The sequence below is a fragment of the Falco cherrug genome, chromosome 8 (assembly GCF_023634085.1).
Source record: "Falco cherrug isolate bFalChe1 chromosome 8, bFalChe1.pri, whole genome shotgun sequence".
Lineage (NCBI taxonomy): Eukaryota > Metazoa > Chordata > Aves > Falconiformes > Falconidae > Falco > Falco cherrug.
The window spans coordinates 65086654-65111015 of record NC_073704.1 but is presented as its reverse complement, the minus strand read 5'-3'; positions in this window follow the sequence as shown (position 1 = coordinate 65111015).

The following is a 24362-nucleotide window of genomic DNA, read 5'->3' as shown; positions in this document are numbered from 1 at the left end:
AGGATTTTCCCCCCCCAGGTTCCCCAGCCCACAGCTGAGCCCTCCTCAGCTGAAACCAAAGCGAGGGGTGCAGCAGGAGCGTTCCCCATGCCCGTCCGCCCCTCACCCCCACACTACTGGCCAGTCCCTCCTCACAGGTGCCTTGGCTTGCATGGGAAACCCAGCAAGGATATTTCCATCAGCTCAGCCAGCACCTTCCAGCCCCTGCCTGCTGCTGACACTGAGCTGGTGGCTGCTCTTGAGATGGGTGCTGGGACTGCAGGCAGGAGGAGAGCTGCTCACACATTTAGACACAGAAGCTTCCACGTGCTTCCTTGCTCTATATCAACATTTATCGTAAAATGTAGATACTCAAAATTGTAGGAGAGTAGCACATGAGTGAAGTGAGTCCATGTCCTAAAAGCATACCTGATGAGCTCCTTTTTGGTGGTTGGGCAGATCAGTATTTTGGGTGCTTTACACCAGCTCATTCAATGAAATACCTGTTTTCCAGCTGATGAGCTGCTACAGGAAGAGAAAGGCTCATTCTTCCTTCCTCAGGGAAACTGCAGTATTACCAAAAACAAAACAGTGGCTCAGAGACATACTTCTGCCTTCAGTTGTGTGCTTCTGGCTGCAGCATGCAATTGTAATTTAAGTGTTGAAAGCAAGGTTGAGAAGGGAAGGCAGGAGAGAGCCAGGGCACCGGCTCGCTGCCTCCTGTGGTCCCAGTGTGGGATGCTCTGTGGGGCTGATTGCTGCAGCCCAACAGTGCCCACAGCTCAATGTACAGCTGCCCCAGAGAGGGAATGCAGTGCACTGAGCTTATTTCCAGGGCACTCTAAATAATGAGAACTTACCTCCTGTAGGACAGGATAGCAGTCATACCTAGCCAAAAGGCTGCAATTTCAAAAAAGTCTAAGTGTCTCAATGTCCACTGAGAGCAGAGCCACTAAAGTTTTTAAGAGCCTTGGTAAATATTATCTAAAAGCCAGATTGAGGTGCAAAAAGTCTCTTCAGGGCATGGGTGCACAGGAGAAATGCAGTTCCTCATGCGGTTTCCAGAATGAGATTTTTCTACAAGTGCATCTTATAGCACAACTTACCTATACAGGAAGGTGTTACACCTTTAATACGTGCTCCCTTTATGTATGATGCATTTACTACTTAGCACTTGATATACATCTCTCCATACTACTTCCATGGTTTTGTTAGAAGTCTGGCAGACAATTCGAATCTGTTTGAGGACTGGTTCACCTACTTTTCTACCAACAAGGAAAGCTTTTCTCTCCATGTGAATTTTATTTTAATTTTTTAATAAGGAAATCTTAAAATAACAATTTTAGCGGTAGCTCGAGTATCTAGATGCTATTATCATTGCTGGAAGTGCAGGACAGACATACTAGGAGTCAGAGAGAGCTTCATGGTGGTGCTGCTGAATATTGTCCCCAAGTGAGATCAGCCTGAGCCAAATCTTGCTTTGCAAATATATACTGCACCTCCATAAACCTACCAGCAATTTAAAATAAAAACCGACCACATCTGCATGTAATAAAAGGGATACAGTCAGGCTCCTAACTGATTTGGGCACTTGCCTAAATTTCCTGCAGTTGCAAAAGTATTCTGGAAATCAGGCCACCTAATGGGATTTCTGATCTGTCTTGCTTTTGATTGAGTGAAAATGATGGAAGTGGCATTTTGACACTTTGAAGTCTTAGCCAGTACTTAAAGAATTCAACATCTTGTGAATTTACAAATAAACCCCCATGACTTCTTAATTACTGGAGGTTTTATCAGTTGGTTCAAATTCTGGCTGATTAATAGTTTGTCTGAAATAACAAAACAATTAGAAGTTACAGTGCATTAACATAAAGGAATCTCACTTGTGCACGTATATTCAAAGGGAATTCAATTTTTCTCTTGGAGTTTGTCCTGGTTTAAAACCTTGAAATTGAGAATTGTCTTCCCTTTCCTGACTGCATCTTATCAAATATGATTTCATATCTCTGTAGCTTTCTACAGTCCCTCACCTATATTTCTTTAAATTGTGCTAATTGAATATAAAGTTAGTCCCCAGTGGGGACTAAGTAGAAGCCAATGGTCAGACAATTAACAGCTCTGCATTAACTAGAGCTTCTGAACAACAAATGTTTTTAGTAAAGCAGGCAGACTGTCACGCTGGCCATGCTTTTCCTTGCCTTAAGAAGAAGTGAGAAGCACAGTTCAGTGTTATTAGTGGAAAAAAATTCCAGTTTCACTGCCATGGCATGATTAAATGTGGGGGTTTTTTGTTTGTTTTGGTTTTTTTTTGTTTTTTTTTCCCCAGACAGAAGCAGCTTTGTGGGCTTTCTCAGCTGGATTTTCTCTTAGTAACATATTGCTCAATTTTTGCATCTGATAACCGTATCTGTGCCATTTTGAAGTATTTTCATTGCAGACTGGGCAAAGTATCATGCCTTCTGTAGCAGGAAAATGTTTGGTCACATCACATTATTAATTCAAATCAGCTTTTGAACGGAAGTTTCCCTCTATACTGAACATTTTGGAGCCGTAGAAATGTCAGCATTTTTAAAAACAGAAGACATCCCACTCAGATGCAAATATAACAGCATAGCTGCACCTCATGTGGGTATACAAACCCACTTCTAAAACATAAAACAAGCTCTCCTGGAGAGGTGATTACTAATAGTTGCTTCTACAGCAGAGGCTCACTTACATCTCTCAGGGTCCATGACTTTTTATACCCTCCATTAATTTAACTACAGTAGTAGAAATCCAGTATGAGCTTCAACTTCAGAACAGATCTCCACAGAGGACAGAATTATTTGTTTAACCTTTTCCCAAAGAGTTTCCTCATTTTAGGCATGACTTCACAACACTGTCTTTTAGGATAATATCCTCTTCTTTATATATATCTAAATACCCTTGTATATAGATACGTTACAGCAAAATAATATTTCCTAGAATAAGTTACAACTCTATTTACCATGGGTTAGACTTTTTGCAGTTCACGATCTGCCACCCCAGAATACTCCAGGTGGGTCCAGCCTGGCTATGAAATAACCCAACCCAGAAATGCCCTGTGAGCTGCTACCGATTGCACCGCGCCTGACCAGCTGCAAGGCTCACCTTTCCAATACTCCCAAGCATTTTGACTTTCCTTGCGTTACTAGTTTCATTTATTTGGAAGTGATGAAGTCAAGACATGCACTCAAGATCCTGCAGGGTGAAAGTCTTCCTCCTTAAAGAGAGTTATCTGAGGTGAGTTACACAGCCACCCCCCCACCTGCTCCACAGGATCATCGAAATCCCTTCCCCTCCTCCCACAGTATCAAAAATACCTTCAAAAATTCCTTTCCAGTGTAAAGATCCAGCAAGAGAGTGGGTAAACCTTTAATACAGTCTTCTCTGATAGAACAGACAAATCACCATTATAACTCTTAAGTTGTGAAACACACAGACAATGAAAACAAAACATACTGAGAGTCCATTCATGAAACATATGTATTCTTTGAAGTCTCATTCACTGCATTATGTCTTAACCAGGAATGAAGGTATATTTAGTATATTTGCTCTGGTTTTATCACTACTGATGCCCCTGTTTCTACTTGTCTTTGATGGTTTGGCCTTTCTGATGGGTGTTTAGCACAGCTTTTTTCTCTACGGGGGGAAGGCACAGTCATAGTAGAGCCTGGCAGGCCAGAAAGCTTTCTGAATTTGCAAGGGTTGTACAAATAGTGATAGTAGACATCTAATAGTATTATCAAAGCGAGAGCTGAAAACACACCCTCCCTTCGAGATGCACAAGAAGTTGTTTGGACAAGATCTTAACTGTCTTAAAGCCAGAAGAAGAAAATGACTCGTGCTGTTTTACTCATAAAAAAAAATACTCTATTATATTATTTATATTCATTATGCCTTGAGAGATACTATAATTACAGATAGCAAAATTATAATTAACAATGGCTAATTAGGAGGGGCAACCAAAACAAAACAGAGCTGCCACCTCAGTTATTTTGCTCTCAGAGTCCACACACCTCTTTGCAGTGACCCAGGAGCAGGATCACCTTCAGTACAGCTGGTCTTCACTCCTGGCATTTCTGGGCAAACACGACATGGCCCGAAAGAGCAGCACACCCTGCCCCAGCACCTCGGACGTGTCCAGCACAGCTGCCTACTGGTGAAGGTTGGGTGACACCACGGAACGCAGGGATGATTTTTACATAGCCTTATATAGACTTAAATCTAAGTATGAAGTTGTATTTCTTAGGTACAGTTAGGCAAACCTTTCCTCATCCACGATGCTCAACCAGGCTGAAGGGCAGAGTGGTGATCCTCCTCCTCTTATGCTGCTGACTGGCACAGGTGGATGATGTGCCTGCCCAGGGAGAGCAATATAAGCACAGTGCCCTACACAGCCTTCAGCCTTGATGTTTACATTCAGATTCTACTACCCTATAGAAGGAACAAGATACATTTCAGCTGCTAAGGCAGATCTGGCATTTAACTACAACCATTCTTTAACTGGCTTAACACTTTCAGTTCATAATTAAGCAGTATGGTAGGGAGTGGACTTTAAGCTCGTAATTGTGCATGTTCACATGAAAGGAAATCATTGAAGCACAAGTAAAACAGGCTTTTTCTTATAAAAAAACCCCAACAACTATTTCTTGATGACATGAAGCTCTGACACAATCAGAACATGTATTTGCTGAATGCATTTCTTTTCTAAAAAATTATTCATCAGCAGCTTTTGAAGATTTCTTATCTGACCAGTTACAAGAAGCCATTCTTTTATCCTGGGAAAGGCATTTCTCATTTCTGTAGATGTAATAAGAGCATCCCTTACTGCTGGAGAGCAAATGATTTCCCTGCCAGTCACCACCTGCAGACCCTCCCGGCAGCAGCAGCCCTGGTCCCACTGCCTGGAAGCACCTACCACCGTACCCACACCTCTGCACACCACAGTGCCAGTCTTCAAGAATGAGGACCAAACCTTTCACCCTGAGCTGTAGCACCCAGAGCCAGCCCCTCCCCGACCTTCTGTTTAAGCCCACCCCCCCACCCCCTATCCCCCCAGCTCCCAGCTGCACCCCAGGATTGCCTGGGGCTGGCTCGCTTCAGGCTGCACCATTGCCCCCCCAACACAAACCTAGTTTTACTCAGACAGCTTTCTGTGTTGTTAACTGGTTAAGGACAGGTTACCCTCACCGATTCTTGGAAATTCAGCACCACCCACCCCCCCACCCACCCCCAAGAAAACCATGCTCCTATGCAAACCATGCTCCTATGCAGCATCATGATGCTTCTGACATAAGTGCCTAATTGATCCTGAACCAAAACCATCTTCACACTGCACAAGTCAGCACTTTCTAAAAATAAACATCCAACACGATTCCTGCATTTATTCTCTTCTCCCTTTCCCAGATTTACTGCCACATGTAATACCCTTAAATACCTTTAAAATTTAAAATTAGAGACTTCCAGTAAATATTCTATATGAAACATAAATGCATTTCTTAGCTGCTTTGTAGGTCTGCTGCTAACTGGAAAGAGATAGTATTAGAAATCTCCTTAGTATCTTGACTGCAAATAAACACCATCAAACACAAGCTCAAGATATTTTTTCTCTATAGAATGTGTATAAAAAAGGTGAATCTTGAATTTAGTGAGGGGAAGTGGGGAAGTAAGGGGGAGGTCAGCCTGTTCTAACTTCATATTACGAGAGTAGTATAATTACCAGAATTTGTCGGCAATGATCCAGTGATAGCTTTGGACAGCTTTGAGCAAGACTGGGCAGACTGACCTCTCCCAGTCCCTTCTAACTTGTATTTCCATGCTGATTTGCCAGCAGCCGTGCTGAAGTGCTAAGAGCAGGTCTAGCATGCAGGCACCACACAGGCACCCTACCAGAGAGGGACCGCCACCAGCAGATGTGTCAAGGCTGGAAAACGGGCATTTGCCTAAGTAAAACCAGTGGGGTTTTAGGAAATTGTAAGAAATGTCTTATTGCTCTATAAATACTTCATAGGTCAGCTTCCATCTTATGGTAGAGTCATCAATATTCTCTGCTCTCTAGTCTTCTGACTCTGTTCTGGCTCCTGATGGTAGGAGCTTTGTTTCTCATGATTTTTGTTCTGCTGGCAGCAAGTGCCATTTATAACTCAGACAGACTGTTTCCATTTTTACTTAGACCAAACTCCACTAGTTTCTGCAGAGAAATCCCTGAACTACTTAGGCAAGAGGAAAACTGAGCATTTCTAACTCTGTATATATGAACTTACATCACCTGAGGATTTGACCCCTGTTTTTCTTTTCATCCCCTGTGTTTAAGGATGTAAGTTAAACTCTTGAGTTTTACTGAGATATTTATCCATTTTCTCCAGTGCTTCATCTTTTTTGGTGGTGTAAAATGCACATCTGAAGAATAAGAAAAGGCAAATGGAATGAGCTTAGTGTGAATGTAGGAGGTGATAAATGAGCATATAATCAATTTTGCAGAAGGAAGAAAACTGATCTGATGTAATGCTATGTACAGAATCGTGTAATGCAGCTTCCTCATTTAAACCATGCAAATACCACTCCCACCATTGCTCTGCCTAATGGACCCCTCACCCTGGTATCTCAGCGTGCAGAAGAGCATCCACTGCCAGTGGAAGCAAAAGCGATGCTCATGTTGAGAGCCATGCAATAGAACACATTGAGGTCTGACCTAAATTTGTAACTTCCTCCAGCACTCCTGCTGCAGGCTGCCAAAATCACAGAGCATCAGCAGTGTGGTTAACACCAGTTACATCTGCATTTCATTCTCACTGAATCCTGCATGGGGGACTATCTGACTCCTAAACCTTCCTTTGAAGCTGTAGCCTCATGATTTCGTAAGAGTGGCAGAAAAGAATAGTTTCACTCACTTGAAAATTAAAGATTTTGCATTATGTACTAATGTTTATTTTAATCAGTGTGTTCCCAATATCTGAAAAACAGCTCCTGACATACACTGTCTGAAGAAACAGGTGAATTAAGGAGAAAATAGTTGCAGCATCCTCATGAACATACCAGCACTTTGCCTTAAATTGTAACGGTACAGAAATTAGAGTGCAGTAAGTATAATCTCAAGGCTCTTACAAAGTTCAAAGTGTAGAAAAAACTCGGTCCTGCCACCAAAATGCATTAAAAATGACTGTAGAGAAGCGGAGCTGGTGGGTGGGGTGTGGGAGCTGAGCCCCTTGCTGCTTCTGGAAAATGCCAGCCTGTGCCCCTGGAGACCCGGAGGATATGCTGAATTTTTGGGGAACCCTGTTGCTGTCCTAACCCCTCCTCGTGCCTCCAGGCTGTCTCCCAGGAGGGCACACTCTGGGCTGACCCATGCCCCAGTGAGGGCATGCTGGGGGTGGTGTGCTCTAAATTAGTATTTTGACCCAGGCACTTCCCATGGCAATGCCAGGGCGCAGGGTGAGGCTGCTGGGGGGCAGGCAGCGGCGGCAGAGCGGGTGTGCTTGCGGGGACAGTGAGGGGGGGCTCTTAACACGGAAAGAAGGGATTTGGGGAAATGAACCTGAGGGCTTTCCACAGACCTTTATAATTGTTTACTGCCTAAAAAAATGAGTGAAATAAGATCTGAAATCTTACATTCAGAGGAAATCGTAGCAAGTACCAGTTATCCATGGAACTGGATTTGCTCCATTTTTCATTCCATGGCTTTGGATCTCCCTGTTCAAGGATCCACAGATTGATCAATTCTTCTAAAAATGTTATATCCGTATTTCAATTTATATGGTAAGCCATAATTTTACATTACATTATTTGTTTGTGTAGCTGCTGGTCCAGACAAAATAGCATACGATTGTCTGCTGCATGGAGCGGAAAAAAAAAAAAAAAAAAGAGAAAGAAAACAAAAAACCAAAAACTTTGCAGGTCCTATTTTTAACTCATGGTCAGCAAAGAGATCCCAGGGAGACTGCAGGGAGCAACTGTCTTTGCATTTCGACACATAGTCAAGGCAGAGAAAAAAAGCTGCCACGCTGGTGTGAGGTTTCAGGGAAGACAGACCCCGTGGTAACACATCCCCCATGCGATGGTGAGCGCCAGCCCTACCCAGGGTGCCTACCCTGGCCACCCCAAAGCTTCAGGGCTGCTGCCCCAGCCATCCAGGTGGCCCAAGCTCTGGGGCAGATGGAGCTGCTCCTGGCCACTGCCCCCACTGCGGTGGCAGCTGGAGAGGTAGCCAGAGCCCTGGTCCTGCCCAGAGAAACCTGGACCTTGCGGACATTTTGGCTGACAGAGCAGCATAGGATAGTCAGGATGATCAAGGATTTCCCATTCTGGGTTTGGTCTAGTCCTGAAGTTTAGCTGGGCTTTGACTTAAGTCTGAGCTTTTGAACTGGAAGGAAGACTTTGTGTTTGAATGCTGGTGTTGCCTGATGTACTGTTTAATCAACACAGCACCTCCTCACCTGCTGAATGCAGAACCATACCAGTGAGCTGAGTGTGCGTGAACTTTGAAACAAAACCTAGGCTTTCTCTCCAAATCTCTTCTCTCTTACAAAGAAGAGTAATGGAAGCGCAGGTCTCCATGGCTCTCACAGATCAGTGGCAGTAGCTTTCATTATCAGAACGACCACATGTCTTGCATGGAAATAAGGTGATAGGGAATGAAAAATAAGTGAAAATATATAATTTTTTTTAAGGGACATTTTTAGGTGGACTCATTTCCTTTTGCATGATATTAATCTTTGAATCTTTCTGTTGCTACTCTCCTTCCACTTCTCTTTACAACACAGTTATTTAAACCTTCAGTTTATGGTTAAAATCTCTATGCAAAATTTTGAATAAATATTAATGCATCATTAAATATCAATTAACAAATGTTTTCCACCTATCCTTGCTATTAACTTCCACTCAAAGTTAGCTCTTACCATCTCTACTTAAGCAGTATTTTGCATGCCAACAACACAGAGTCAGACAGGGAACTATATTTCTGCTGCTCCATTTGCAGTTGGACTGGGCATAATGCATTCTATAGAGTAAAAATAAAAATCAAGAACCCGAGCACTGAAAGGCTCCTGGAGACTGTACTCACTCACTCAATATTTCAGTTGAGAATATTTCTTGAAGAAACACCCTGAATCTATATCCTTCTGTCTGCGCAGACAGAAAAAGATTTCCTTCAAGTGGCATCATAGTGAACCATTCAGATATTTCTGTGCCTCGGCAAGCCATTTGCTACAGAGAAAATACAGCATTTTCAGCCAAAGTCTATGAATTTTCCCCTAACTGAAAGAGAAACTAACTTACTGTTGGCAAGCTGTGACACTTCCAGCTCACCAGGAGAGATAATTTTAGCCCTCGGTGGGTCTGAGGACACAGCTCTGTTGACCCTGGTACCACAGACACTCTATGGCGATGACTCTGCACAGATTTAATGGCACGTTTTCATTGCCGCTGTAACAGAAAAATTCTTTGATTACTGTTTGGCCACAAAAACTGTTTCAAGAATTTTATTCTTAGAAACTATGCTCCCAAGGTTTATGTTAAAGTATCTGCTCTGTTTGCATGCTGCCTTGCAGCTGACAATCTATCAAGGGCAGCTAAGAAAATTCTGTATAAACTACAACAAGCCTTATGCCAACAACAATTGCTGTCTTTACAAATATGGGCAAAATAACATTGCCATTAATTCTGAGAGATGCATACTTTCTGCTTCTTTCTGAGAGATGTGCCTTGAAGTTTTTTCTGTTACACTGTTGTTTTTGTTATTTAGGCTAACAGTGCAAGATGAGACATTTGTGGTAATCCCCTTATTTGTACTCTAGGGGTACAATGCAGCCGCATGAAAACACTCAGATTTATATTTTTTTTCTTTCTGATTTTGGGTCAATTTTTGTTACAAGATGAAGGGTCTTCAGGCTGAATTCTGCATTAATATAATATTTATATGAATAGTGACATTTCATAATGTTGACTCTGTAAAGGTTTTTACTATTTTATTCACTTAGCTTTCCTTCTAATCTCCATATAATGGAGAAAATAAAGGATGTCCTTTAAGATAAATTATGGATAGTTACTGTTCCTGTTCCAAACACTTAATTTTCTGAGCAGCCAGTGACTAATGCTTTAGTTACACTGTTGACAACTATTAGATTGACACTACTACAGGAATTTATTCTGGGCATACAATAATGGCTTGCAGGGTGTCCTTCTTTGTGTACTATCCCGTACTTCAGCAACTGTTTTCACTTCTGATCTAATTAATTACATTCAAATGTAATTGGATGTACTCAAGGGGAACTCAAAGACTGTATTTGTAATTTTATGTTATTTGACCTTCTAGGGATATTAAACGTGGAGCCGGTTGTCTTTACCTGCTATGGAGGTCTTCTCACATGCTGTAGCTGGTATTTCACTCTTGGTTTTTAAAAGAATTTACCCATGAGGAATAATTCCAGCCTGAGGATTGATAGGCATTAGTTATTTTTAATGAGATGAGACTGTATCTATATTTGCTTTCTTGCCCTTGGTATTCAATATTTTATAATTTTATTTTGTAGCAAACTGGGGTGAGTTTACATGGACACAGCTTTCTCAAACTGTATTTCCTGAAGGGATGTTTTTAGCCTTGACCAGGGAAGCCCATTCCTGTGGTGACCCAAAGGAAATTAAGTACGATATGAAGACAGTGGAGCCTTGTTGAGCTCTCCCCAGTGTATGGTTATTGAGGCCAAAGCACACTTCAGCCTCAGCAGCAGCTCAGGTAACTCTAACATTTATTTCCAGTACATATAATTTAGCATCTGTGGACTGGAGAAATGTGGAAAAGCATGTGATGAAACCCAAATGAAAACAGCAGTTTCCTCTGAATCAGAGTGGCGGAACAAAAAGGCTTCTGAAGTGTAAGAAAGAATGAAGTTGTAGGTGTGGGGAAAAAGCAGCAGTAACCTGTATATGCTCTAAAATGAAACAACCCAGTACACGTACATGTTTGGTGGAGGGGTTATTTAACAGGGCTAAGAGTTTTAAACAAACCCTTTTAGCAAAACTGAGTTACCGCAGACATGGAGTACCGGAGGTCAGCGACGTTTATACCTGGTATTCCTACCCTTCACTCTCCCACAGCTCAGCTTTGTTCAAGTAATAACATCCTCTGGAAAGAAAGTGCACAACAGAGCTTGCTCTGTTGTTGTTCTGTCCTTTGGAGACATCAGATGATGCCCTTGTCACTAGAGAGGGCTGGAGAAGGGACATTAGTAAAATCTGGTGAAGGAAACAGCGGTGTCAATTCTGATGAGAGGGAGAGGAGCAACCAACCCCCAAAGCACCAGATAGAACATACGTGATGGACAAGAAGTGGTAAAAAAGTGAAATCCAGCAGTTTTGTGTATCTGGTATCTCTGTTTGTCTGAACTAAGAGATTATTTTCTGGTAAGGCTACTTCAGACAAAGGAATGAGACCTAGTGGTGTATTTTGAAAGTTTAGCATAATTGGAAATGATTTAAAGGGGCTTGTAATTTACCCTGCAGTGGTTAAGAGTCTACTTAGAGTACACTTCCCACATTAAAAAGCGTGCACGATGCACACGCTTTTATAATCTGAGATAGAAATGGACACATTAAGGTTAACTAAACTTTGAATGACTTCATTTGCTTTAAAATACTTAAAAGGTAAGCTGTGAATGTTGGAGTGTGCCTCATCTAACCAAGGGCCATGGGCAGCCAGGCTGAGGGCAGAAGAGCAAGATGAGCCCAGAGAAGAGCCACCAGGCTCTTGTCAACAGCTCTTTAAGTGCTTTAATGAGCAGTGTTTAAATATTTTACAGATGCAATCACTTAACCATGAGGGATGAATGTTTGCTCTAGATCTCACAAAAAAGTCAACAGATTAGGACAAAATTCAGGTCCTCCTAATTCCATTGTCGTCAGCCTCCTGGATCAAAGAAACCCCAACCTCATCTTCACACAAGTGTTTATGGACAAATGCCAGTGTCAGATGCTAATAGCTAACAAGCTAATCTCAATTAACTGCCTGAATATTTCAAAACTGTATTGCATTTATGTCAGGGGTCAGGAGGCAGGGACCCAGCACACTGTCTTTGACAGTCTGATGTAAGGACACTTATGCTTTACCATTTTCTGAATTCTGATCTTTCTAAAAGATTTTATTAAAATTTGAGTTAAATACATTATTTGACCTCAACATTTTAATATTTTTTTTTTATTTCAGTTGCTGGTTGATATCTAAAGCCATATAAACTCTTGAAGCAAACCAGTTCAAAATAGTTTTTTGCATATTTGAAAAAAAAATATCTCAAAACCTAAAAACCTCTCTAAAATAAATACAAGTCTCATTGGGGTTATCTGAAATTTTTATCCCATTTTCTTAAATTAAAATAGTTGCTAACTTAAGTTTCAAATCAGTTTTAGTCACTTGAACAGAAACTTCACACCTGAACTTGAATAGATATCCACGTATCTCCTTCATGTACTATAGCAGGGGTCCTCAAACTACAGCCCACGGGCCAGATACAGCCCCCCAGGGTCCTCAATCTGGCCCCCGGTATTTACAGACCCCCCCACTCCCCCCCGCCGGGGGCTGGGGGGGGAGACCAAGCAGCCGCAAATGGCTGCCTGCCACTTCATCCGTGCGCCGGCCCCCTGTTTAAAAAGTTTGAGGACCCCTGAACTATAGAATAAACTCATCACAAAAATGAATTCAGGCGTGCCCATTTGTACTGGAGTGTGATAAGTAAAGATATTAAAGAGCAAGGAAGGAGCTTTCTCTCTTCAGTTTTTGAGTCTTTTCCTTGAAAAGAGAAAGCAGACATTTTTCAGCGTATCAGTCAGCCTGGACACTTCATTAAAAACAAACCATGAAGCAATATAAATTTCAGGATAAATTATTGTTGTTCAACCTGGCACAAATTCTAAACAGCTAATTGTGAATATGTATCTATCCTAAGTAATTGTATTAATAGGCGCTTTTCACAAGTTTGAGGTGTGCACAGCCTACATGATAGCAATGCATAATACAAAACAAGAACATCTGGGAGACACAAATAAACTTGCTGGTCTACAATATATAAATAAACTTATTTTGGTTACGAAAGCTATTCTTTCCCTGTTCCTGGAGCCTTAGCCAAGGGTCTGTGCGGTCCATAACATTTTAAACTGGAAATCAATATATTTTAAGTAACCTGAAGATATTTTTCTGCCAAACCATGTAAGAGAGAGAAGTTGGCAGCTACTATTTTCAAAGGACTCAGCATCCAAGCTGGTTATCATGGCATTTTTTGCTGATCAGTAAACACAGTGTATTTTCTGTCATAGAGATGATTTGCAATTAAAAACTTATTAACAAAGCGCAATGATAACAAGAGGGATAAAATGCCAAGATGTGGAATTGCTTAATTATGTGAAATAGTTCTACCAAACCCAGGGCTCCACTGAACATTTTTTCCTCTAATGAACAATCAGTTCTCACCGAATTCTAATTAGCCTCAATAATGTTGATCTCACTCAAGTATTAGTGGCAGAAAATGCAAACTGAATGCTTCCATTAAATGACTGCCTTCAGGTACAACTGTGCTGTGCAAATCGTACAGCAAGCTACAGAACATTGGTGTCCCAGGCAATCTTGGGAAATGACCGAGAGTTATCTTCAGAGGACAGGATGCCACCTGCGATACACACAGTGATCTATTGTCACGTCTAGCATGTTGCCCAACCTACACCTTTCAAGCAGATTAAGTCTGTGAGCTTATCCAGACCTGTTTTAAAACGTACTTGATCTTGTAATAGGACTGAAGAATCTAACAAGAGGAGGCTTGTAGGAGATTTTCTTGTTTAATCAACATTGGAAATGCAAGAATTGGAAACTCAAGAACAGAGCCCCTTCAGCACCTTCCTTTTGCCAAGATTACAAAGTACTGAAGTACATGAAAATTAGAAGATGACAACGCTACTAATCTGCCAAGCCTGAACTGCTCCCCATCCCCAGTAATGAACAAGCAAATCAAACTATCACTCTTGAGCAAGTTCTGGTAATTTTCACATTACAGATGCCAGATCCCTCATCCTTCTCTCTGTGTCACATTCCTCCTTTGCTCAGGGAGATGAGTGCTAGCCTCGGTATTGCTGCTTATTCACTTCACTTTAGCATTTGCAGTAGCTGCATCCCGCTCAGCCACCACCCGATGCTCTTCACAGCCTCCATCCCTCCTCAGCACTGGGGACACCACGGTCCAGCACCGAGGCCCCAGGCTGCTGTGAAAGAGCGTGTTTTGCACACGCACACATGCGCAAGCTCATAACTCGCACGTGCAAACATCTAGGCCAGCCTGGGCAAAATCAGCTGCTGGAAAGGAATTTTCTTCCTCTAAAGTATTTGTTATATTTAAGTCCCTAAATTCTCTTCACACCTTTCTTAGAAAGCAAAAGCTTCCCCCGCTCCATTCTCTTGACATCTTCCTAGTGTCTCCCCACAAGGAAAGAAAATATCATGTTGTATTAAATAGGAGTGGAGATCTACAATGTGGGTTGCAAGCATAAGAGAGACAAGAAATAATTCATATGCTCCCATGTAATTCCAGCACTGTTTTAATCCTGAGAGTAGGAGGGGATCTAATTAATATTTCAACTGACAAAGTTCAATATATCTATCTGCAAAATACATAAGTGATTGGTTGTTAATGATGTTTGCAGTAATGAGCATTGAGATTTTAGTGATTTCCTGGTATTGAATATCCTCAGTATTCCAAGAAAGTTTTAATTTTGCAAAACCAGATTTGTTATTGCGACCATCTGAAATGGCACATTAGACAGCAGATGAAGTCCCTACGGACAAGAATATCTGTGGAAAGGGTTTTCTGCACATTACTGGGTTGGTCATCAGAGACCCCAAAATCAGGTCCCATCCCTTTAACAAAATTCCTTCGGTCTCCAGTAACAGCATGAGTTGCTCCCTCATACTTCAAGCACTTGAACTGGAACAAAGCGCTCTCTCTTGATCTGCTTTCTCCCACTCCTCCTTGCCAGCCTCTGCTTTTTTTAGTGTACTGAGGCATTAACCCCATGCAGATCTGCTGCTTTACATGTCCCAGAAGTGAAGAGAAATGAAACACGTGCTAAAAGAGTAATAATGACAATTTGAGCAACAGTCTATGAGAGGGGTGGGTTTCTTTGTATTTTACAAAATAAGGAGGGGGGGAGACAACCCTCCCTGTAATAACTTCCTATGGGTCAGACCACATTAATGGAGCAGTGAGCGCTGGAAGTCCCCACAGTATGTTAAGCCTTTAAGCAGAGATGGAAAATAGCTGTTTGTGTTTAATGTCAAACAGTTGGACATGCCCTCTGCAGAATACCAGCTTTGTTCTCCCCCATGCCGAACTGGCTCGCTCCAATTCTGAAATATTTTACCATAAAATATTTTTAGTTATGTAACCATACTAATGAGATCTAAATGAAAATAATTCTTCTCGAGGCCATTTCTGGTGTTCAGACAAAAGCACAAGACGAAGTCATGCCATTTCAAAGCCATACTATGGTTGAGGTCAGTTATTGGGGAAGGTGCTCTCAGAGCATTTTTTCTTGTCTCTGAGGCTGTAGAAGACACGAGCCCATGCAGTGGTGCCATTAGCAACATGCCACGAACCCTGCACGAGAGCTGTCAGGATCTTGCTTTGGGTTCTTTACCTGAACAAGACAACAAAGCCGGAGCAATGGGCAGATCTGCCTCAGCTTGGACGGCAGCCCTGCTCAGAGCTGGGATTTCTTACTGCAGGGACTGATCATGACCTCAGTTTCCTTCCACGTCAAGGATAATTTATTTAGATGGGTCAGTGCTCGTTTCTCTGCAGATCGTTGACGAAGGCTTTCAGACTTCAGACATAAACTCCTTCCTATTGCTTTGGCATTTCAATCCCATGTGCAATTTTCTTCCTTTCTGGGTTTTGTCCAAAACTCATAAATCAACATGCTTTAGCACTTAATCTGTGGATATCTTCTACAGCCTATTCACACTCTTGATTACCTCACCTTATCCAGGGTACAGCTCATCTCCCTTTCCAAACATCTTACCTTATTTACCTTCCACGAGACAATCAACTTTCTCGGCTTTTCTTCTGTTTTAAGACTCAAGAGGTCTTTGCCATTCTCAAGTTTACTTTTGACAGCAACAGATATGGGAAACAGAAGAGCTCAGAGGACCCCAAACTTCTTTCGTACCTGGAACCATGGCATGAGCTCAGTCCCCTCCCCATATATACATACATATATGCACATATACATACACACATGTGTTCATGTGAGTGTAAGTGAAACCACGTTAATTTCTGAAGTCTTTGGAAGTATACCTCTGTGTAACAAAAGACACTGACACAATAGCAATACATTAAATGCCTGATTCACGTATGCACATACCTTTATTGCTTTGCTGCTCTGGTCCCTGGGGACACCGCAGGGTACTGGTGGGGACGTTGCTGGCCTTGGCTTCAAACTTTCCCTGAGAAGTGAAGGACATCTAGGCTCTGCCCAGCAGATGAGGTTTCTGTGTCCAGCTCCTTTCCCATAGCTCTTGGCTGAGCATCATCCAGGGATCAGTGTCACTGAGGCAACTGCAAAACACGTTGAAGTTCATAAGTCATGCAGCTAGTTTGAAAGAAAGTATCAGTTCACAAGGAGCATGGCAAAATCTGCATATTTTTATTTTGTATTTTAAAATACCAAATTTATACATCTATAAATATGTATCCTTCTGCACAATAACCGCATATGTATGACACCTTTGGTGGAATATTGAAGTGAAAAAGGAAACTCAACAAAATCAAACTAAAATGCCACAGAAGATGAAATGGCAAAGAGGAACTTGCCTTTTCTCCTGGCAAGTTTGTATGCAACTCCCAATGGTTTAAAAGTCTGTTTGACTCCTGCGAACCCATACAACAGTAGTGAAACAAATAGCTATGTAGCCCACTTGCCCAGCAAAATTTTGTTGAACCAGTTATTCAGAGAGTTGGCAGCTTTTCATTCTTCATATGTAAAAAACAAAAAATCATGCAAACAATGACTTCTGTTCAAATCAATTATTCAGTTCTATCGATTTGCAGTGTCAATACATATTCTACAGCGCAATTTATGACACAGAAAACTAGTGCAATTCTCTGTTGTTGATATTGGCTCTGGATAACAACTACCAAGCATGAAACAGCCATGAACATTTGTCTGGATACATGCTGTAAAGTTTCTTCACTGCAGTAGGTGACACCCTATCCTTGCTGTCAGTATTAGCACAGTTCTGTCTGGAAAATTATATGGAGCAGACTTTTTTCAGTAGTCTTATTTATGCAAATGCTGTAACTCTCTGCCTTGGCATCTTGGAAGCCCTTCCCAGATCCGATCGCCTGGCCAGCAGGCAGACAGGGCACGGGGTGAATTTCTGCTGCATGGCACAGCCAGGACAAAGCAACCCCCCCGGGCAGTACCGCTGCCTGCATTTCACACCCGCCTCTGCTCCTGCATAAGCAGCTCTCCAGAAGCATCAAGTTCAACGATCTCCGATTTCATTTTAGCAAAGCATAACATTTCTCAGGTTTGACAATGCTTTTTTTCTTCTTTTATTTATTTATTTTGTTTTGAGGTCTCCCCTCCAAAGCCCCCAGCAGAGCTTGCCAGGAGAAGGTTGCAAAGGGAAACTGCTGAGAGAGCAGATACACAGCAACAACACGTTGCCTTTCCTCTCTCTTTGCCTTATGCCATTTTACAAAGTATAACAACTGGCTTCACAGCTGATTTTCTGTCTGTGCTGCTCTTCCTTCTGCTGTTTTTTAAAGGATGGTGACAGACCCTTCACTAACGCTGGCAAATAAAGAACTGACCAATGCATGCTGCATTTTTCTCTTGGGCTGTCTGTTTTCATTGAGCACTTGTGTGATACAAAAATAAGCCAATAACTAGACTAAAAATCAATGACAGCAAAGCTATTAAGGACACAAGGTCACGAAGAGGGCAGAAGTTAAATTTAAAAAGAATGTGGTGCTGCTGTAAGAGCATGTGAGTCTCGCCAGACCAGCAAGTGATGTCCTTCCAGGCTGAAGTCCTCAGAAGTTATTGACATTCACTTGAAAAGATTTTAAGAGGACAAACTTTCAGATGGAGAATGAAAAACAGTCACCAAAGCTTCCCCAGACTGGGCACCAGGACATTCCTCCTCAGTCCCCTCTGACAGGTGAAAACTGATGTCCCTCCAGATGGGCACCGAGCTTCTCCAGTAACAGCTTGTCCCCAGAAAGCTTTTATTTCCCCCCCATCACCTCAAAGCTGGGACACTGGATGTGACACAGGGGCCTCGGCAGGGGAGGCACACACCCTGGCTTAGGTTCTACCAGAGGAGCACTGCCCCACCTGAGCCACAGGCTCACAGGGCACGAAGAGTCTGGCAGCCAGCAGCTTGAAACGTGAGGATTTAATTTGGGCCACAGGAGGAATGTTAGCGGTATCACAGGCATCTGTGACTTCTTAATGACCCTTATCCTGTATTATGGACCAGCGGAGTGGGTGAAGGGAAGGAATCCGCTCCACCTCCACCGGTGCCACCTCTTTGCTAGGCTGCAGCACAGCGCGGCGGCCGTTTCCCACTGAGGGCTGCTGGGCACTGCAATGGCATCACCCGCGGCGCCCTGCTGCTGGCTCGCCTCTTCCGCGTGCTGCGGGTGCCTTGGCGGGGCACTTAAAGGCACCTTGCAGACTCACTAAGGAATGTGGTAAAAATAAGGTGAACACATTCATGTATGTACCCTTTCCCCAAGGAATCGTGACAATTGTTTACAAGCATTTGCTTATCCAGTGAGAGAAGTAATTAACTACCAAATGAACCATCTTAGGCAACGCACAGTTTAGAAGAAAGGTAGTTATGTACTGCAGTAAGCTAATTAAAATATTGTCTATTTTTCTTCTCAGATACCTAGATCACAGTTAAAGAGCATAAATAGCCAATTAGCAACAGAGTCAAATTAAATCAAAGTTTGAGATATCCAAAAATAAATATTGCTTCTCTACTAACATTAGGTGAGTAACCCAACACAATATTGCTTTGGAAATTATTTACGTTACCTCAGAATGGGAGCACATTCTACAGCGAGGGTTTTCTAGCACAGTCACATGGCACTGGTCAAAATTATGAAAGTCACAGAAAATCTGCACCTGCAAGCTGATGTGGCTCAGAGCAGCTAGGAGTTTGCCTTGTGTGCATTAAGTTACATATTTCACAATAAAGACGGTGAAATGTGGAGCATACAAAATCCATAGCTCTCAGCAATGATGGTTTATACATTCCAGCCACTTTGTAACGTGAAACTTCCCTGTGCAAACCCAGCACTCAGAAGCAGGTCTCCCCTGCAGCATGTGCAATGCCTCACACCTCTGGAACACAGAGAGCCGCTTTGTTTTCATGAGGTTTGAAGCAAGGAGAACTTGACAGGAGGCTGTTAATGCATGGCTTGCCAAAAGGTCCTATTCAGTGTGATACCACCAGTTTTGCAGACGCTTGTTGTCTTTAGCATCGCCCACAGAGAAAATCCTAAATTTAAATGCTAAGTAGTACTTATGCTAAGTTTAAATGCTAAGATGTTATAATTCAGACTCCCGCTCTGACACAGTTTAGAGCAGGCTAATGCTGAGTTTCCTATGATCTCAAGAAAAAACTTTGCCTAGTCCCTCCTGCTTAGGTATTACTTTTCTCCCTGAGCATGTGAGAGTGGCTTTGCTGCCCAGAAAATCAGTGATTCTCTACCACGGGTATCATGCAAAAACATTTGCAGTTTGAGAGCTGTCTCTGCTTTCATATGCACATCTGGTGAATGGAAATCATTAATAAATTCATCATTAAACCAGGTTGCACATGGGAACTGCAGAGCCTCTGTAGCTGGGTGAATACATGGTCTCCCCTGGGGCCGCTGAGCCCCTTACTCCCCATGCTTCCCTGGGGGTTTGCAATGAGTCTCTCAGCAAGGCCCTGAGACGATAATCAGGATTTTTAACTGTTTTTTTAGCGTGTTTGGTGGGATGAAGCCCTGCTTAGCGACCCCAGACACCACTGAAATACTAGTAATAAGTCACTGTCCTCATGACCGCGGGGCGAACTCTGCAGAGATGATTTAATTGGGTTCAGCTATCTGCGGCAGCCAGCTCTCTCCTGCTCATGGAGCTTTGCTCTCATGCTTGGAGGATTTTTTTCACTTGTTCAAGCAAAACCGACCATTTTGCAACATTCCCTTAAAGATGCCGAGAGAGATTTGCAAAGGTGAAAATGCACCAAGCACCCCCGGCTCAGTGCTGGCAGACATGCCAAGGTCTGGTCCTTGGCCATCCCGGTGCCCCTGGCACAAAGGTGTCTCGCTCCCAGTGGTTTCTGAGCTGGGTGCCTCTGGACTTCTTCCAGTAATGAGCTCAACTCTTCATGCTAATGACCTGTGCCTTATTAGTAAAAAGCACTATGTGGCTGGGGGTGCAGGCTGCACAACACAGGCGATGCCACCTCTGACTGACAAAAGTGCTGCTCATACCAGATAAGGTTATTCCTATTGTAATTCCTCAAATATTTTTCAAGTGTATTTTTTAATTAAAAAAAACCCTTGTGCTTGGCTCTGTTCAGTGGGGACAGACAGAGCATGGCGCTTAGCACTGCTATTGGTATTTTCTCATACAGCTCTTCTTTGGATATTTCCTTTCCAAACTGCACAAACCAGTCAGTTAATGGGAAAGCATTCTAAAAATCACAACTGGCTGGGAAATTCCCAGCAAAGTGCATTCACACAATCACCATAATCTCACATATCCCCTTGGCAGACAGATATTTTTCAACATGTCTTTCATGCATCTGTTTACTTTAATTAGTAACTACGTGTGTTCCTGGCCGTATCTGAAAGTAGGAATTAAAACATAATCCCTAAATAAAGAGAAGTCAGTTATTCCGAGACCTGAGGATTGTCCACCTCTCATGCCACTCTGTGCTTGGGTTTATCTGACCCTGCCTTGCACACAGAGTCTTCTGTTACAGAAAATGCTGTGCAGGGCTAAGATGGAGCGAGGCTTGTTTCGGTCCAAGAGCCGGATCCAGCAGCAATTCGTTTCAGTTAGCCCTTACTCCACTTGGCTGCTTTTCCTGGTGCAATGCTGTGTGCACTGCCCTCCGCTGTAATCTCCAACATAAATTTCCAGATTTGCAAAAGGTATAAAATGGCTCTCCATCTTCCAAGCCCTGAAGAACTACTGGCTTTGTGGGACAGAGTAAATACTTTAAAGCGGATTTTCTTCAGTTCTACAGTCCATGGGTCAAAATGCTGGGCTGCTGCAGGAGTACAATCACCTATTTGTTTCATTTTAGCAACTGCTAAAATAAAATCTAACCACTAAAACTTTGAAATTACCTTAACCAATCTTCTAGAAATCTTATAATCCCTTAATCTGATGAAGCATTTTGACCTCTGAGCATTAAACAGATTAGTGCCTTGACTGCATTTGTGATAATTACTCCTCAAAGTCTCACAGAAACCAAAAAATCTCAAAATGGCAACTTCAGCCTGATTTTTTTTCTTTTTCTTTCCTAGTAAAAGAAGCCCCTACATTTTTTTCCTGAGGTAACAATCAATTATCCCAGATTTTCTTTTCAATTTATTTTACATTATGTGTTACTGCCTGCTCTGCCACCTCCCAGACAGTTTGAAATAAAAAAACCAATGACATTGGTTTAAATCGTTCATTAAAAACTACCAAAAAACCCCAACCAACCCTGCACATATTTATGACTTCCCTTTTTTCACTTACAGCAAGGAGCCAACATTTGTATTTCCTGGTAAACATAACTGGATATTACTGGATTTTAAATTATCCTTTCCTGATAGAGGGAGCTTGTTTTTGTCAACGGCCGATAAGACATCAGTAGCAGGACACCTTTTCAAGGCTTTTGTTTTTCACCAACTTTGACCAATGAAAACGTTATTGATTTGGAAACCTGCACCATAGGAAATACAAAGCATTTGTACCATCCCAGTAGCCAGATTGCATTAGGAGAAAAATCCAGTGATATTATCTTCAGAAGTTTTTAGCATAGCCTAGAGGAACTAAAGTCTGCAATTCAAAAATAGGGTTAATTTATATTCCCCTTTTAAAAAGACCCAAAGGTTACATCCCTACAGGAGTGAGCACATCCCCGGGCAGCCCGTGACACCATCTGCAACACTCCCTTCAGGGAGAAGTTATGGAAGACGGTGAGCACCAAGCTGAATAGGATAATATTGATTATCCAGATCAGGGGTCCTCAAACTATGGCCCGTGGGCCAGATATGCCCCCCCCCAGGGTCCTCAATCTGGCCCCCGGTATTTACAGACCCCCTCGCTCTCCCCCGCTGGGGGTTGGGGGGAACCAAGCACCCACAGATGGCTGCCTGCCACTTCATTTGCATGCCAGCCCCCTGCTTAAAAAGTTTGAGGACCTCTGATCCAGATGATCCTGTTGTTTTGTTCCTCCACCACTCTCTTATTACAAGTAAGAAGCAAATCTGCATTAGGTGCATATTTGAGCAAAAATAATTTCTGTAACTTTTAGTCAGCCAAAATGGGCGTTCCAGACTAAGAAGTCTAATGCACCTTCTGCTCACATGGTGGTTTGCCAACAGCTCTGACCTGCTCTTCTGTGACCGCAGCGCTACAGTACAAGCAGATTCAGCCGCGTCTGTCAGACTTGCAAAGATCCCCTGTGGATCTCTGCAAAGCAATGATTATTGCAACACTTTGGATGCTATGGATTTTATTCCAGGCTCTGTGATGGATTTGCAGAGCAACTTCAGACACAGCATTTCACTACACTGTGCCTTATCTGCTGCCATTAAAAGTATGATCCCTACATGTATAAGTCACTTTGCCACCTCCTAAAAAAATAAGAAATATTATAAAACTCAGGAATTATAAATTCTAAACCACAGTGAGTAACTTCGGTGGCAGCCCTCCTGCTGCACTGCCGTACAGAGGCACCAATGCACAGACTCGATTTTTTCTCTTCTGTTCTGCTTCTCGTTACCTCGCTGTTCTCCAGTAATCAACTGGGAGCTGCAGTGTCCATTCTAAATTGGCTCACTAGACCATTTCTGTCTGTAAGCCGTAACAGTAAGAGGTCTGTAATCTCTGTCTCCCCAGCTATAGCAAGTTAGAGAAACACACAGAGGGAAAATAAGCAAGGTCATTTGGCCAAGTCACATACATTACAAACAAACTACTTAAAGCAAATGTTTTGACATAGTTCCAATTTCTGTACTTGCGCTGGTCCTCCCCTAAGCCCCAGAACAAGCTCTGACTGGTACTTTTAATTAATCCTTATTTACATCATCTTACAGCATTTATAATGTCTTTAGACTGGACCTCAGAGGAAATAGTTTTCATTTGCTATTGTTGTGTTCATGTTACAAGACCGCAGTCACCTTCACAAATGAATTCATTGCTCCTGCAGCTGTAAGGTTTACTCACAGGGGATAACAGGTGAACTACAGAAAGAAGACCTGAATGATTACAGCTTGATTTCTTCATTACAGTATTTGGAGAACTAAATATACAGCTCCAACAAAACAAAGGTGCACAAAGCCCCAAACTGTTAAAGTTCACAAAGGGGACTTTATGTTATTTTGGGGTTATACTTATCTTGTGCATGCTTATTTTCTGTTAAAAGCATCTTTTTCTTCCAATTTGATACAACACACACAACATCTGGCTTTGCCCAGCTGCCTGGTCATTCTCAAAGCGATTTTTCAGAGAAGCAGAAACATTTGCTTTGCAGCTACCCAAAAAAGCAGGCAAATTTCTGTGGTCACAGAAGCAGCCTGTCTATGGATTGTGGATCTTGTAATCTAGATTGTACTGCACTATACCACTGCCCAAGCTGTAGAGGAATGTAAGTTAAACCAGAGCTCTTCCACGTTCCCTTTGTGGGGGCCTGAATTTTCCTTGAACAACCCCAGCAAAATGATTCACTGAACATTTTCAAATTTTATAGCCGGCAAAAGGGGGAATATTGCAGTCTATGCTATTTGAAATTAGTGAAGATACTTACCTAAATTATCCAGTTAGGAAACTGTGGGTAATGTAAGCACACAGGGATTCTGGAAGGCTGTTTCTTCCCAGCATAGGCTGCTCACCCAGCATACCAAGACAGCATGTGAGAAGCGACCCGTCATCCGGCTGCGACACTGAAGGATTTTCTATTCTGTCACACACATGAAGTAGGACTAAGATCATTCCTACCTGACATGTCTGATTACCCCTGAAAACATGTTATCTATCATCCTACAAGGATCCTGAAAAATCCCAAGATGCCGTAAAATGAGTCCTCCCAGGACCCCTCTCTG